We start from the raw sequence: 15,606 nt of genomic DNA, 5'->3' as shown, positions 1-15,606 counted from the left end.
GCCCCTGGGGACATGCAGACCTGTGCTCTTCCATCTCAGGTCGGCAGGCTTCTCTCCTCTCCCAGAGAATGTGCTGCTCTTGTGACCTGGGGGCCACAGGGAGGGGAGGCGAGGGGACAGGGCACCCCACGTTTGCTGCCTGGAGTCTGCCTGAAGCCAGGGGGGGACCCTGCGGCTCCCGGGACAGGTCTCGGGCGTGGCCACTCTCCCCCAGCCTGTGTCTGTGGCCCCGCTGGGTGGGCAGCAGGAGCTGGCACTGCAAGGGCCTGGAGAGGCCTGGGCACCCAGGACAGGGCCCGCCCCCGCCACTTCCTGGTGAGCAGAGCTGGTCCCTCAGAAGCCTCTGCTGCTTGCCCGTCTCTGGGGTCCTGATTGCCAGCGCATGGTCCCCAGGAGTGGTGACAGCCATCAGGCCCCGGCTGGGGGGCAGCCCTGGGGTACCTCTGGCCTCTCCTTGCTGCCTGAGGCCTGTGTGCAGTGTGTGGGGAGTGTGGGCCAGCCCGCTCAGCCGGGGATGGGGACGCACGGGTGGCTCATCCCTTCCAGTGAACCCCAGCCGCTGCTGTAAACTCGGGCCCCACCCGCCCCAGCTCCTGACAGGTGGTCCAGTCTCTTCTGAGTCCCAGGTGAGGCCAGAGAGGAACAGGAGCTTGTGACACCACCCACAGTCACCCAGCCGGGAGGTGGCCTCCATGTCCCGACAGCCACCGCCTTTCTGGGGAAGCGGGCGCAGGGGGCGGGGTCTGGCCAGGGAGGCAGCTCCCCCCCCCCCCCCCCCGCTGAGGAGGGCACACGGCCGGCCGTCCCCAGGAGGAGGCAGCCTGCTCCCTGTGTCTGAGCCCCCCATCCTCTGGCGGGGGGGGGCCGCATGCCGTGCTGTGACATCTGGGGACGGGTTTGCACACGAGTGTGCCCCCTTGTCCTCCAGGGTGAAGCCCAGGCCCGCCCCCCAATATACTGCAATAGGCCAGGCCCTTTGGGGGGCCGGCAGGCATACTCCAAGTGGGGGGTCCCGAGCAGCCCTCCCCTGGGTTTCCTGCCCTCCCCCGAGTCAAGGCTCCTTTGCCAGCGTCCAGAGGCCCAGGGGAGGGTCGTGGGGCTGGGCCGGCCTGGAGGATGGCGCAGGCGGCCTCCCAGCACTGCACACAGGCTACGTGCGTGTTCACACGTGTGCGGCTCAGGTCTGCGCCATCCATGCACACCCATGCCTGCCCGCTCCTGCTGGTGCACACACGTGTGCCCTGACCCGCCCTGTGATGCAAGGTCCTGAGGGGCTGCAGCCTCTGGACCGCCCCACAGGGTCCCAGGTGCTGAGCTCTGACAGGACCCGGGTCCACACCCCAGTGGTAGCCAGTCTCAGGTGCCCCTGGGCATCAGTGGTTCTGACAGTGCTTCTGCAGGGCACCTGTGACGGCTGCCCACCGGCCCACCGCCCAAAGAGCACGGAGCTGCTGGTCCCGGCCCATGCGTTCCTGCCCCTCTCCAAGCCACAGAGCTGGGACCCCGGGAAACCTTCCCGGCAGGACTGGCTAGACAGTGCCACTCACTGCCTGAGCCCCCTTCGGGATTAGGGTGGGCTCGGGCAGGCCTGAGATCCCAACCCACCCAGGGCCCTCAGGTGGGGGTGGGCCACATCCAGAGCCAGCCTGCTGTAGGCTGCCCTGGCTGGGGCCTTGGCAACCTGGCTCCAGGTGCCTGGAGCTGGCAGTGGAGACCCGGGGGTGGGTGCCCTCCTTCCGGGTACTGCTTGCTTGGGGTGGCTCCACACCCCCCCACCACCAGCTCCCAGCTGCTCCCCCACATGCCCTCACGCAGCCCCCCAGTGGTTTCTGGATCAGTCAGGCCTCCAGGCAGGCAAACAGGGCTGATGGCCACCAAGGCCACCTGGGCCGGGGACAAAGGTCCCCTGACGCCACCTCACTGAGCCCCAGCCGTGCCCTCCTGGGGTGAGTGTTCCCCCACCCCCACCCCCAGCTGCCCCCGAAACACGCTGCTCCCACCATCTGGGCGCCGAGGCAAGTTGCAGACCAACCACCCTCCCTGCTTGGCCGTTCCCTGGCCCCGCCTCCGCCACCTCCACCTCAGGCGGCTGAAACGCTGGAGGAGCAGGGGGCCCTGTCACTGGCCTAGGAGGTGTCGCTGCCCCTCACCCCCTGCCCAGCAGATTGCCTGGCAGGCCTGGTGAGGGCACAGCTCTGGGCACACAGCGGGCATGACCATGGACCCACCGAGGGGCTGGCGGGTACCCAGGGGTCTATGCGTGCAGATCCTGCCGGCGGTCCGTGCCCACGTGGGCAGGAAAAGCCAGGTCCTTGTCTCCAGCCCCACGGCCACCATTGCTCGGCCTGGAGGTGGGCAGGCAGCCATGGCCCTCAGACTCCCCAGGCTAGTCCCCCGCTGGCTTCCTGCTTCCAGGCCATGCTAGGTCCAGTCGAAAGCACAGGGATCGGGGACCCCACACTCAGGGACACTCCATCCCCGAGAGCCGGGGTGGGGCCGGGGGCTCCGTTCCCAGACACCTCTTCCCGTCACGTGGGGCCTGCCCGCTGGGCCCAGCTGCTCCGCCCACCGCCCCGACCCCACCATCCTCACCCCACCCTGGTCTCTTCCTGGGACTGAAGACCCCCTGCCCAGCCAGGAACGACCGGCGTGGCGGGAAGACAGCCCAAGCCCACTCCAGGCCCCCGCTGCCCAGGTCGTGGCTGCTCCCCACACGTCGCCACAGGGCCCCTAGGCCCCTGGGGCTCTCAGAGCCAGTCGCTGTGAGCTTAGAGAGCCGCAGGCTGCACCTAACTGTGCGGTGGCACCCCAGGCAGCAGGGGGCGCCCCAGGACCAGCTGGCCTGGCCTGACCCGGGCAGGACACTCAGCTCCTGGGCAGCCCTTCTTGGGGCTGTGGGTTCTGGGCCCCTACCCCCAGCCCAGGTGTCCTGCCAACACCCTCCCGGGCCCCGAGCTGCCACTTCGGCAGGATACTCAGCCACCCTGTGTGGGGGACACCGAGAGCTGGTTCCCAGGGGGAGGGGCTCCTGGTCAGGGCCTCCAGGCATCGTGCCATGTCCAGCTCTGGTGCCTTGTGGGGGCCTGTGCCTGCGTGCGGCCACCGGCGTCCCCAATGGGTCACTTCTGTCTGCATCGTCCTGAGCCTACGTGCCGGGAGGCTTGGCCAGTCCCTGGGGAGGCCTGGGCCCCGGCCAGGCTGGCAAGGGGTGGGGGCCTAGGGACCAGCTCCAAGGCTTTGGGCCTCAAGCCCTGGCGGCCCAGGCCCTTCAAAGGGGCCGTGGGCGGTGGCAGAGTGGAGGCTGTGTGGTTTTCCTGCCGGGAGAGGAACCTGGCTCAGGAAGCCATTGTCCCCACACAATGGGCCCGGCTGGGACTTGCCAGGGCAGGGACCCCAGACTGGTGGGACCTCCCCCTGACCTCAGCCCTGCCCCTGCCCCTCGCCACAACCTTGACCCTGCTCCACCGCTGACCCTGGCCAGGCCAGTGGAAGGCTGTCCCCGTCTGAGGGGTTGCGATGGGGCTGTGGTGGAGCAGGTGCCAGGCCGACTCGGGTGGGCAGTGGGGGTCGTCAGGCCAACTCGGGGGTGGGCAGTGGGGGTCGTCACGCTTTGCGAGGAGCAAGCCGCTGAGGCCACGAGACCCAGCCAGAGCCTGGGGGGCCCTCGCTGACCAGAGGCGATGCCGCTCGGCCCAAAAAGGGGGCGCGTCCTTTCCTCGGCGTCAAGGGGCCTTCACACGGACCAGACTGAGCAGCCGCGCCCCCATCCGGAGGGGCCTGGGAAACCCCTGTGTGGCACCGGGCCACCGTGGCCACCGTGGACCTGCCCCCAGCCACAGCGCCAGCATGAGTCGGCGAGGGCCAGGCACACACGGTGTGGGTCGGCGGTGGGGAGCCGGAGGCCCGGGTTCTGTGTGCGCCCCGCCCGCGAGGCTCTCCCTGTCTCCCCACCTCGGGGTTTCCCTCCCCAGCGCAGCCCCCCAGCCACACCAGACCCTGCAGAGCACATGCTTCCCATTCATGAGGTTGCAGACCTACTTCCTCAGGAAGCGCTGGCAGAGCCTCGTGGCAAAGCTCTGAGGTTCTGAGGGCGGCCGTGCGGACAGGGAACAGCCTCCGCGTGGCGGGGGAATACAGCAGGCAGGGGACGGACAGCAGGCAGGGCCGGGGTGCAGCGAGGGGCGGAGGTGAGAGGTGGGGAGGCAGGCAGGGACTGAGCAGGTGGCCCCGTGGCTGTCCCTGGGGGGAGCAGGGGAGCAGGTGGGAGAGCCTGGAGTGATGCAGGGGCCGCGCCAGGCATGGAGATCCGGGGCTCACCAGCCCCCCGTCAGTGCACCCCCAGCCTGGCCCCTGGCAGCCCTGCTATTTATTCAGACACAGATTTCCCAAACCACCATCACTGACCTGGGCCTGGGCATGAGAATGTCGGGGGTGGTGCGGTGGTCACGGGGCCCAGTCCATAGGATGCAAAGCAGCAGCCACGCACACACTGGGCTCAGCACTCACTCCCCGGCCTGGCAGGCTGGGCAAGCGGAAGGGGGTCCCGCGTGGTCAGCCAGCAGGTGGCACTACAGGACACCCAGGCGGGCCCGAGGTGGACGGCTGGACATGCAGGATGACCCTCCTGCAGGTTTTGTGTGCGCGTGGGCACGCATGTGGGTCAGTTTCACGGGAAGCCCTGCTGGGGAGGGGCCGGCACCCCCGGGAGGGCCACCCAGACAGCTGGTTCCTTCGCCATTTACACCTGCCCCCGGGGGGCGGGGGGGTGTGCCCCGACGCGGAGAGGAGTGGCCTGCGGGATGAGACTTGAGATGAGCATCCCAGGCCCCTCTCTGTCCTGTCCCCAACATCCGACCCCATCCTGATCCACGCAGTGTGCCCAGGCACGCTGGGCAAGGGATGAGGGTGGAGGTGGGCGCTGCCGCTGAGCTGTGTACTCTGGGCTCCCGCTGAGGGTCCAGAAACGCCGAGAGACAAGTTCCATGGAGAGGGGACATGCCCTGGGAGCCCCCGGGTGGGAGGGGTGAAGGGCTTAGGCCAGCAAGGCTTCCTGGAGGAGGAGGGGCCCACTGGGAGCAGGAGGAGGAGGAACTGGTCAGGCCATGATGGGGAGGGGAAGGCAGGTGGGCTGGCCACCTGGAGTTGGGGACAAAGGGCAAAGAGAGAGGCGGGGAGGACTACGGGGCAGAGGGTCAGGGTCCCCAGAGGTCAGCCTGCTGTGCTCCTTGCCGAGGGGCGGCCAGCAGAGCTGGTGGGTAGGGAGAAAGCGTTTGGCTATGGAGTGGGCTCCGCAGCCCTGGCTGCCCACCTGCTGGCTATGGGCCCTGGGGACTGGGGGGCTGCAAACAGGCGGGGCTGCCTCAGCCCTGCTGGTCAGGATGGGGAGATGCTGGCGAGTGGAGGATGGTGGGGGGTTTGGGGGGAGGCTCAGGGCAGCCCTGCCAGCCAGGTGTGGGCAGGGGTGAGGGCAGGGGCTCAAAGGAGACAGGTGGGTGTGGGCCGGGGTGTCCCCAGGCCAGGCTCCCGGTGAGTCACTGCTGACCTGGTGTCCGGCGCCACAGGGGCCCAGGCCATGTAGGCCACAGGAAGCCTCGTGGGCTGATAAAGGGCGGGAGTCAGAAGCTGCCGGGCCTCCCACTTCCTGCAGCCCAAGCAGCAGGGCTTGGCGCTGGACGGGACTGGTCCTGCGTGGCTCATGGAACACTGCCAATGTGACCTGGGACCACCTGGCTGAGCTTGCAGGACATGGTGGGAGACAGCATGGTGGGTGTGGGGAGCTTCATGGGGCAGCTGGCAGGAAGGACAGCCACAGTTTTGAGGCTTCAGATCAAAGGGTGGAGTGGAGGAAGCTCCCGTTGCGGCTCAGCGGGTTAAGAACCTGACTAGTATCCATGAGGATGCAGGGTGGCACCTGCAGCTCCAATTCGCCCCTAGCCTGGAAACGTCCATATGCTGCAGGTGCAGCCCTAAAAAAAAGTGGGGGTGTGGAGTTGCAAGGTGGTTAGGGCGAGGGTGCAGCCAGCGCCAGGAGAGCACGGCAGGCAGGCCAGGGTTGGTGTGCGGCCCCTGGAGGGTCTGACTGCATCCACCTGAAAGGCAGGTGTGTCCATCTGCCCAGGCCACTGAGGGGTCAGTTACCCAGGCTGCTCAGGAGCTGGTGGGGGGGGCTCGTAGCATGTGGAAGGGGCAGGAGGAATTGCAGGGGGCACCTGGCTCCTTGGAGGGCGTGACCCCAGGCCATCGAGTGCCAGTCTGGGCCCTGCCTCGTGGGCAGCCCTACAGCACCGCGCCTGGGAACTAAAGCCCTTTTGCATCCCAGCCCTTGGGCCGTGCCCGTGGCCACAACATGCCAGCGCACCAGCAGGACTGTCACCAGCCGAGCTGGGCCTGCATCACCAGCAGCAGCACCACCACAGTCCCCCCTACCCAACCCAACTCTGGGGACCTCAGCAGGGTCACCATGCATGCAATTCCCCTGCTAGCACTGGCCTCCAGCAGCCCCCTTCTCCACAGCCACGGCCACCACCATGGCAGAGTAGAGTGGGCCGAAGAGGCCCAAGAGGCCACTGTGCCAGGACGCCGCCTTGGCTGGGTGCCACCCCCCCCCCCCCGCCGCTCCCCCTGCGCTCCTGGGCCGCCTGCCTTCCCCGCATACCCGGGTCCTCCCTGGCTGCAGCCTGTGAGTGGGTGGCCCCTTCTCCTGCTGGCTCTATCTCCCACCCTGTTCTGCCCTGGCAAATGCGCATGGGAGTCACCTCTCCCAAGAAGCCTTCCGATGACTGGGCTCTGCCCGGACTTTGCCTACCCTGTCACCCCTGTCCTGGGGACAGCACCCAACAGGCCAGAGGCTTGCTGAGGGTGGGGCCTGCAGGCTGGAGAAGGCAAGGCCAGGGAGTGGTGGCAGAGCTGTGGGCTGGACAGAGCAGGGGGCTGCTGTGGGCCTGAGCTCTGGCTTCTGCCCAGACCCCTGCCCTGCCTGGGCCCGCCAGGACCAGAGTGGGCCACTTCAGCCGGGGAGAAAGGGCTGGTCTCAGTTCTCCAGAACCTCTAGGTCTGCCCCGCTCAGCCCTCCTCCACCTGCAGCTTCCTAGGGTGGCTGGGGCTGGACTTCTTCCCAGGGGCTCAAGACGCTGTGAGTCCCTCAGGACACATGCACCCCATCACTTTCCCACAGATTACAGTTCTGTGGCTGCTTCACTCACAAAGCCTCCCAGACGGGGGTGTGACACAGCTGCACCTGGGCCCTCCAGCCAGCACAGGGCAGACCCAGGACCTCAGCTCCCAGGCTCAGCCTGGGCAGGGACCAGTCTTGGAAGTGGCTCTCATGTTCACCATGTGTCCAGGGGCCTTCCGGAGGAGGAGTCGCCCAGGCAGGCGTGAGGACCAGGTTGCCCCCCGCCCCCATCCCTGGCACAGCGGGACCCGGTGATCCTTAAAGAGAGCCTGGGGATGCCGCCCTCCCAGACTGGACTGTTCCACCAAAGTAGGCGAATGAAACGCAGCGAGGCTGCCGGAGGGAAAACCCTCTCCAGAGTGTGGCTTCGTTGGCCCAAGCAGGATCCAGGCCGGCGGCCAGGTGGCCAACTCCGCGCTCGCTGGGCCTGGCAGGGGGCGGGGCCAGACCCGGGGGGCGGGGCCGCTCAGAAGGCGGGGCCTCTTTCCCGTGAGCTCCCCGATTGGTGTCCGAGCGGCTGGCGGGGCGCGCCGGCTCCCCATTGGCCGCCTGCCTGGGCCGGCCCCGCGCTCCCGCCGGCGGGTCCCGGAGCCTGCGGAGCCCGCGGTGCAGTCTTATCAGCGCGGGCAGCTGGTGGCCTGTCCGTGCGCTAGCGCCCCGGCCCAATTCAATGGCCATTGTCCGCCAGCCCCTTTGTTCAGGAGGCGGCACTTCCTGCGGGGCTGGGCTGGGGCGGGTGGACAGGAAACGCTCCGAGCCGAGGCTCAGATTCCGAGGCCTCCCCAGCTCGGGGTCAGAGGCGACGGCCACCTGCCCTGGGCCACTCTGGGCTCGGGGCCGGGGATCAGCTGGGCTCAGCTCAGCCCTTTCCGCTGGGTCTCAGTCTGCCCATCTGCAGGGTGAGCCAGAATGTCCCCTGGGGGGAGCCTGGTGGGGGCTGGGCTCAGGAGATCAGACCCGGTAGAGCTGGGGTTTGGGGCGGGGGGGAGATCCTCTGGCAGAGGGTGCCCCTCCCAGGTCTGCTCTCGTCCTGGGATCCCTGGCAGCGGTGCCAGTCTCCAAGAGGCAGCCTGATCAGCCAGGACTCAAGTTCCAGGCCTCCACCCCTTCATCACAGAAGAAGGAGCCCACTGGGACCCCAGCTGGGAAGGGGACAGTGGCCTCCCCACCTGGGTCAGGCCACCCTTCCCTCCGGCACACGGACTCTGCCCTGCCGTCCTACCCACTGTGAACAGCCTATCCACCTGGGCCCTTGCCAGGCCGCCTTCTCTCTAGTCCTCTCTGCTCCAAGGCTGCCCACTTCCCAGCCCTGAGGTGCTCTGGTGGGGTCTGTGGGAGGGAAGCAGGGCGGGGGCTGCCCAGAACCCCAGCTCCTCAGATCTCACCAAACCAGCCAAGGCGCCAACAGCCCAGCCCCTACCCGATCTCGCAGGGCGCAGCATGGACCTCCTTGGCCAGCCCCCAGCCCGCCCGCTCCCTGTCCCCTGGAGCCTCTTGCAGTTCCTTCCTCTGAAACCCCCTGTGGCCCAGCCTGCAAAGCCTTCTCCAACTCAGCCAGGAAAAGATACCGCATGTATTTCAAATGGCAGGATTTCGTATGAAGCGTTGGCCCCGGAGGCCTTGGGAGGGCTGGAGGCCTCTGCCCGAGGCCCGAGGAGCCCAGGGGAGAGCTGTCATCCCCACCCACCATGGCCGTGCCCCCTTCTGAGCTCAGGATAACACCGGGGTTTGTGCAGACATGAGGGGTCAGGTGGAGAACCCAGCACAGCACCAGGATGGCTTCGCAGAGAGCAGAGAGCATGCGCCGAGGGCCTGGGCGCCCACCAGGGAGAGGGGAGCCGTGGCACCCCAGAGGCTTGGCCTGAGGAGCTGGAGGTCACAAGGTCCAGGAGAGGTGGCGGCTTGACCTTGATCCCATCTGAGAGGCCAGGTGGGGAGCTGAGGTGGAAGAGATTGGGGGAAATGCCTGTGAAGAATCCAGGAGGGAGCTACAGTGGGGGGGCCCAGACCCCACGCAGGGTGCCACCCCCAGGAACGCGGGGGAGAGGCAAGAAGTGGGCAGCAGGGGCCACAGCCGCCGTGTGGCTGAGGAGTGGGGCCTCTGCACCCCTTGTGGGCAGGCAGTGGCCGCACAGGTGTCCTAGATGCCCACAGAGAAGGGCAGGGTGTCCCCAGAGCAGAGGGGTTGGTCCCACCCTCTCTGCTGCGACAGGGAGGAAAGTGAGAGCAGGGGAGGCCTCGGCGCTCCAGGAGAAGGACCGGCCCTGGTGGGGTTTTGGTGTGGGGGCGGCAGAAGGCCAGGGCTCCCACCCAGGCAAGACCAAGAGAGGCAGCAGGCTGGGGGTGGTGGCCAGGCTGCCCGTGGGTCCCCAGTCCCTGTGCCCTGGGGGCCACAGAAAGGTTGATTATATAGGAGTTCCTGTCATGGCTCGGCGGTTAATGAATCCGACTAGGACCCATGAGGACGCAGGTTCGATCCCCGGCCTCGCTCAGTGGGTTACGGATCAGGCATTGCTCTGAGCTGTGCTGGGGGTCACAGACGTGGCTCAGATCTGGTGTGGCTGTGGCTGAGGTGCAGGCCGCCAGCTGGAGCTCTGATTCGACCCCTAGCCTGGGAATTTCCATATGGCGCAGGTGCGGCCCTAAAAAGAAAAAAGAAAGAAAAAAGAAAGGTGTGGACGTGTAGGTGGGGATGAGGCCTAACTATAGGCTGAGCGCCCTGGAGACCGTCAGGGCTGTAAGCACGCAGCCTGCAGCCCCTTTGCAAGGGCTGAGAGCTTCCTTCTCACGGCCCCCAGGATCCCCCCGGGGTGGGGGCGTCAGGTCTCCAGAGGGGAAAGACACTGGGGCAGGGCCCAGAGCTCAGGACCCTATCCCTACCCTGTGAGCAGGTCACACGCCCCCTGGGCTCTGGGTCCGACCACGTGGGCCATTCAGGACTATATGCCACCCGGGACCTGCTGGCGGGCACCTGGTACCTTGGGCCTCAGCCTGCGTGACGACCCTCGTCGATGCCCACAGGCCACCCACCCTCCTCGTCAGAACGTGGAAGGAGGCTCAGGCCCTGCTGCTCAGAACCCGCTGCACTCCACCCAGGGCCCCTGGCCTACCCCACCCTGGCACCCCATCCCTGACCTCCTGAGACGGAGACCTGCTGGCCACTCTGTCCCCCGCGAAGCTCTTTCATGTCCCCCTGGCTGGCTCCTGCTCAGCTGATAGCGCTCTGTCCAGGGCCCCCTCCTCCAGGAAGCCCCCCATGTCCCCTCCCAGCCTTGCTGCTGCCTGATGGGTTGGAGCTGGAGCTGGGAGGGGGCGGGGGGGGGGCTCGGAGGAGGCTGGTGGGCCCTCGCTTGGCCCCAGGGGGTGCAGGGCCCTCGGGGCACCCAGCCCTGGCTGACTTGGCTAGAAGCTCCTCTTTGTGGGAGGTCTCTGTGAGTCACCCTCAGACGCAGGCACAAATGCAGGAAATCGCCATTCTGTTCAACTATTTTCTCCCACAGAGGGAGAGTCTGTCACACGAAGGTCATTGTTTGCGGGCTTGTGCCTTCCGCTGGGCTCGGCTGTGATGGGACTTGTGCGGTCCTGGGGCTCCCGGCTGGGCTGTTTCCCTTCAAGACCCAGGGGCGCCTAGATGCTGAGAACGTGGGGCCCCGGTCCAGCCGGCAGCCAGGCGACACCAGCACACCCACAACGCCCGCAAGACGGTGCTCGTGCCTGGCGCCAGCGCTGGGCAGGGTGGGGGTGCGTGTGAGGTCAGAGCTGGGGTCCAGCACCTGGCCCAGGCCCCACCCCTCTCCTCCTCCCCCCCTCCGGGGGGTCCCCCCACCTCCACCTGTGCCCCCAGTGGCCTTTGAGACCCAGCTGGGGCACGGAGCTGCCCTGCTGCCCCAGCTCAACCCGGCTCTGGCCTGCATGGGTCACTCTTGCCCCAGAGACCTGCCTGCGGGGCCGGGAATTTCAGCCTAGGCCCCAGGGGGTGGGGGGAGTGTGGGGACAGACAGCCTGCATCTGCCCCCACACCTGCCCCGGGCCTAACATCGAGTCCCACCTGGGCGTGTGAGCCACCGTGGGAGGGGAGGTGGCATTGCTCGTGCACAACTGGGCTGCACATGGGGAGTGACAGGTGGCCGAGGGGGTCCCCGGTGACTCTGAGTAGTGCCCAGAAGGGTCATGGACAGCAGGCACCCCTCCCCACATCCTGGGGGACCCCACCAAGGAGTGTGGGCACCGGGGAGTGTAGCTATGGGGCTGCTCCAGCAGGAACCCCAGACCCCAGGGCCCCCAGCACTGAGCCCCAGACCAGAGCTGAGACAGGTGAGGGGGGGGCAGGGCTCAGGCAGGGTAGCGGGGGCAGGGGGGGATTGGGGGCTTCTACAGGCAAGGGCAAGAAGGGGCTGGGCTGTTGGTGACCCTGGAGGACCCGAGGAGGGGGCAAGCACTTCTCTCCCAGCACTGCAAGCGCCACGGTGGAGCCTGGGCACCGCGCAAAGAGGGGAGAGAAGCCCCGTGGCCCAGCCAATCTGGGGGCCGGGCTGGCAGACCAGAGAGGGGCTTCGAAGAGAAGCTCAAAGCACAGGGGCTCAGGGAACCGAAGGCACGGCCTCGGGAGGGTGGAGAGCCCCCTGCCATTCCAGGCAAGGGTGGAGAAAGGCTGGCGAGGGCAAGACTCTGGGAAGGGCACACGGAGGCGAGAAGCTTCAGGACCTGGTCCGAGGACCTGCTTTCGTGAAGCTGAGGCTGTGGGCAAAGAGTCGCCAGCTACTCTGCCTCTGTGGCCCAGGCCAGTGGTCCCAGGGCTCCCCTTTGCCCACAGAAAAGCGCGCCCCCCCCCCCGGCACTGAGACTTGGGGGCCCCACAAGGGCGCTGGGTTGACAGTTTGCAGCACGGCCCCCCGCTGACAACACAGCCCCAGACAGGGCTACCGCCCAAGCTCCAAATTCAAGGAAACGGGGACCGTGAGCGTGGGCCAGAAAAACCCAACTGCGATGGCCTTTGGGGGCGACACGTCCACGAAACAAGGACACGCTATAAAGAGGAAGCAGGACGGACTCCATGTGTTGGTGGAAATGCGGAAAAGACAGTTGGATTGAAAGATAAAATTGAGAAACTCTCTTGTAGAGACAGAGACATAAAGAGGAAAGGTATGGAAACAGGGGCCCATTCCCATAACTGCACGTGGAACTGGACCTCCCGACAGAAGAGAAAACGATAGAGGAAACCGCAGGAAGTCCCCAGAGGCCAGGCACCGCTCGCTCCGGGCACACAGCCCCTGGCGCACCGCGCAGGGAGGCCCCTCGAGGGCCCGCGGGCGGCCCGGGCAGCCCTCGCCGTGGGCAGACGACGTTCTGGCCAGAACCAACCATCCGGTCAGGCGCCCGGCAGGGCGAGGGGCTGGGGACATTTCCACACCCATGCAAGGTCCCCCCGCCTCAGCTTTGACGAGGCACTTCGAGGACAAGGAGGACGCGGCCAGCAGAGGGGGTGGACCGGGGAAGAGGCCGGCTGGGGCTGGTGCCTTGGGATGGACCTCGGGCCCCGGGGGCAGGGCGGCGGCCCAGAAGGACCCACGGCAGGAGGAGCGGGGCGGCGGCCTGGCGGGGCCACAGGCTGTCCAGGGAGAGCTCGCGAGTGAACCTGCCGAGCGGACACACACACGTGCAGCCTCGTGGGGAGCTGGCAGCAGCTCTGGCAGCCGACGGGTCCTCGGATCTACAGGCGGCCGGCTGGGGACCGGGGCAGCCGCCGTGGTTCCAGTCCTCGTCCAAAGGCAGGAGACCGCTGTTCGAGTCGAGGCCCCGGGGCGGGGAGAGCGGACTCGCCTTTGCGCTCTTCAGGTCTCCAGGCTGGACGAGGCCCACGGCGCCCGAGGGCACCGGCCTTGCTCAGCTCACCAGTCCGTTCAGATGCCAGGCTCACCCAGAGACGCCCAGAGGAATGTTCCACCAAATCCCCGGGTCCCCGTGGACCAGCCGCCCGGACGCGTGAAATGAGCTGACACAGAGGGAGGAAGAGGCAGGGATGACGTCAGAGAAGTTCGTGTGGAAGGAAGGGGCCTCAGGGTGCTCCCGAGGTGCTGGGTGCACACGCTCGTCCAGGACGGCGACACCCACTGCTGACCAGCTGAGACCTGAGGTGAGGCGGGACACAAGGACGTGGGCAGGTGCGAGACCCGAGCCCTCCAGGGCTGCGAGGCCGAGGCAGGAGATGCTCTCCTACGTCGACCTGGCCTGCTCTTCACGGGCGTAGCCTCCAGCTGGGGGCGTCCACCCCCCCACACCCTGGCCCAGACCTTGGACGTGAATGGTCATCAGTCCTCACAATGGGGGCTTCTGGGCAAGGGTCTCCTCCTCATTTGCGAAGAGACACCCTCCCCTTTACTGCCGCCACTGGGTCTGTAGGTGACGCCTGGGCCACAGCAGCCACATTGTGATCGTGAGGTTTAGGGGCGGGGTGGGGGGGGGTGGTGCTGACCTGCTGTTCCCCGGGGGATGAGCTCTAAGGACGGCTTCAGAGACTCCTTCTCACTGTCTCACCTAAGACGTCGGACCCTGTGCTGTCTGAGCAACTTCGGCGGCTCTGCTGCCCCAACCAGTGCGTTCCACACACCGTGCAGTGAGAGGAAAATGCCCACAACCACGGAATCAAGAAGCCGAGGGGGCAGAGACGCACGGAGGGAACCATCAGAAGAACCAGCCTGAAGGGTGGACAGTGGCCGCCTCTGGGGGTGGAGGCGTGGAGAGGGTGGCAGGAACTAATTCGGGTGTAAGAGTCTTGCACGAATACTTAATGTTCTTTTTTCCTTTTGCACTGTACGTGTTACTCTGAAAAAAATTAAGTTAATGTAAAAAAAGCAAAACGCCCAAACCAAACCAAAACCCGCCACCCCCAAGAAACACCTAACCATCACCAAAACCCCCTAATTCAGGTGAAAAAGCCAGGCTCCTCCAGTGCCCTGAACACCAGGGGGTCTGTCCGGCCCCAGTTTTCTGCTGCTGCCCCGGCACCACCGAGGTGAGGCCTTCAGCACCTGGGTCCTCAGACCCTTTGCTCGGCAGACCCACCGGTGCCCAGCCTGGTGCCCTCTGCCTGCCGCTGCAGATGCAGGGGTTAGGACGCCACACACACACTCGGTGGTGGCTCCGTGCTCTGCTCTCCTCCACAGTCCCTGCCTTCGGGGTATCACTCTTCCTCTGCCCACCCCCCCAGCTCACCTCATTACCCCTGCAGCGCCCCCCTCACCTCCCCTGCTCAGGCTTCCTCTGACACGCCCTTGTGCCCTGACCTTGACCCTCCCGTCTGCCAACTGGCTGGGCCTGGGTCCGGGTGCTCGTGCCACGTCTGCTCTGGACTCCCAGCCCCTCTGGCCCTCACCGCCCGCCAGCCTAGGGGTCTGTCACACCTGCAACTCCCTGACCAGCACCTCAGCTCCCTGGACCTTTCCAGAGAAAGGCGGAGCCCTGGAGGAGGCTGGCGTGCACCTGTTCAGGGGCTGGGCGCCCACAGGCACCCTCCGGCCTGGTGCTCATGGGGTCCCCCGCCCCACGGGACCACACGCAGTCCGCCTCTCTCCCACCCCATTCTTGGCAGATGACCCTACCCCCCTCTTACAGAGAAAAGGGGGGCAGCAGCTTCCTCCAGTCCAGCAGCAGCATGGAGCTGGCTCAGACCCCGCCCGGGCCCAAGCTCCCCGTGTCCACACCCCGAGCCCAGATCCTGGGAACGTGGAGCCTTACTTGGCAAAGATGTGACTGAGTGAGGGACCCTGGGATGGGGTGATCCTGGGTGGTGGCGGGGCTGCGTCACCACAGGGCCCCTGTGAGGGGGAGGCGGGCGGGTCAGGGTAGAGGAGGCGGGCCAGCAGGAAGCAGAGTCAGAGGATGGGGCTGCTGTGAAGACAGAGCCAGGAGCAGGGAGCCAGGGCTGCCGCCTCCAGAAGCTGGACAAGGCCAGGGACGGGCTCTCCCCTGAAGCCTTCTGCCCTCACAACCCCGGGACAGCCAAGCTGTGCTGCTTTATTTTTTATTTATTTCCTTCTTGGCTGCCCTGCAGCATATGGAGTTCCCAGGCCAAGGATCAGATCCGAGCCGCAGTTGCGGCTGCTGCAACGACAGATCTTCAACGCACTGTGACTGCGCCTCTGTCCCAGCGCTCCCAAGATGCCACGGATTCCATCGCACCACAGCGGGAACTCCCAAGCTGTGCTGTTTTTTGTTGTTGTTTGGTTGGTTGGTTGGCTTTTTTTTTTTTGTCTTTTGTCTTTTTTGTTGTTGTTGTTGTTGCTATTTCTTGGGCCGCTCCCGCGGCATATGGAGGTTCCCAGGCTAGGGGTGGAATCGGAGCTGTAGCCACCGGCCTACGCCAGAGCCACAGCAACGCGGGATCCGAGCCGCGTCTGCAACCTACACCACAGCTCACAGCAACGCCGGATCGT

The 15,606-nt window shown here is 66.5% G+C and overlaps 1 long non-coding RNA gene across 1 annotated transcript; it reads right to left on the bottom strand.

Moving 5' to 3' along the window:
- Window positions 1-12,203: 12,203 nt before the first annotated feature.
- LOC125136480 (uncharacterized) lies at window positions 12,204-13,998 on the bottom strand. The gene is made up of 2 exons (XR_007137196.1): window positions 13,647-13,998; window positions 12,204-13,302 (listed from the first exon to the last, which is right to left on the bottom strand). It is a non-coding gene; the product is annotated as an uncharacterized LOC125136480 (long non-coding RNA).
- Window positions 13,999-15,606: the final 1,608 nt, after the last annotated feature.

The sequence above is a fragment of the Phacochoerus africanus genome, chromosome 9 (genome assembly GCF_016906955.1).
Source record: "Phacochoerus africanus isolate WHEZ1 chromosome 9, ROS_Pafr_v1, whole genome shotgun sequence".
NCBI classification, from domain to species: domain Eukaryota; kingdom Metazoa; phylum Chordata; class Mammalia; order Artiodactyla; family Suidae; genus Phacochoerus; species Phacochoerus africanus.
Note: the sequence above shows the minus strand (reverse complement) of the source record. Positions and strands in the feature narration are given on the sequence as shown.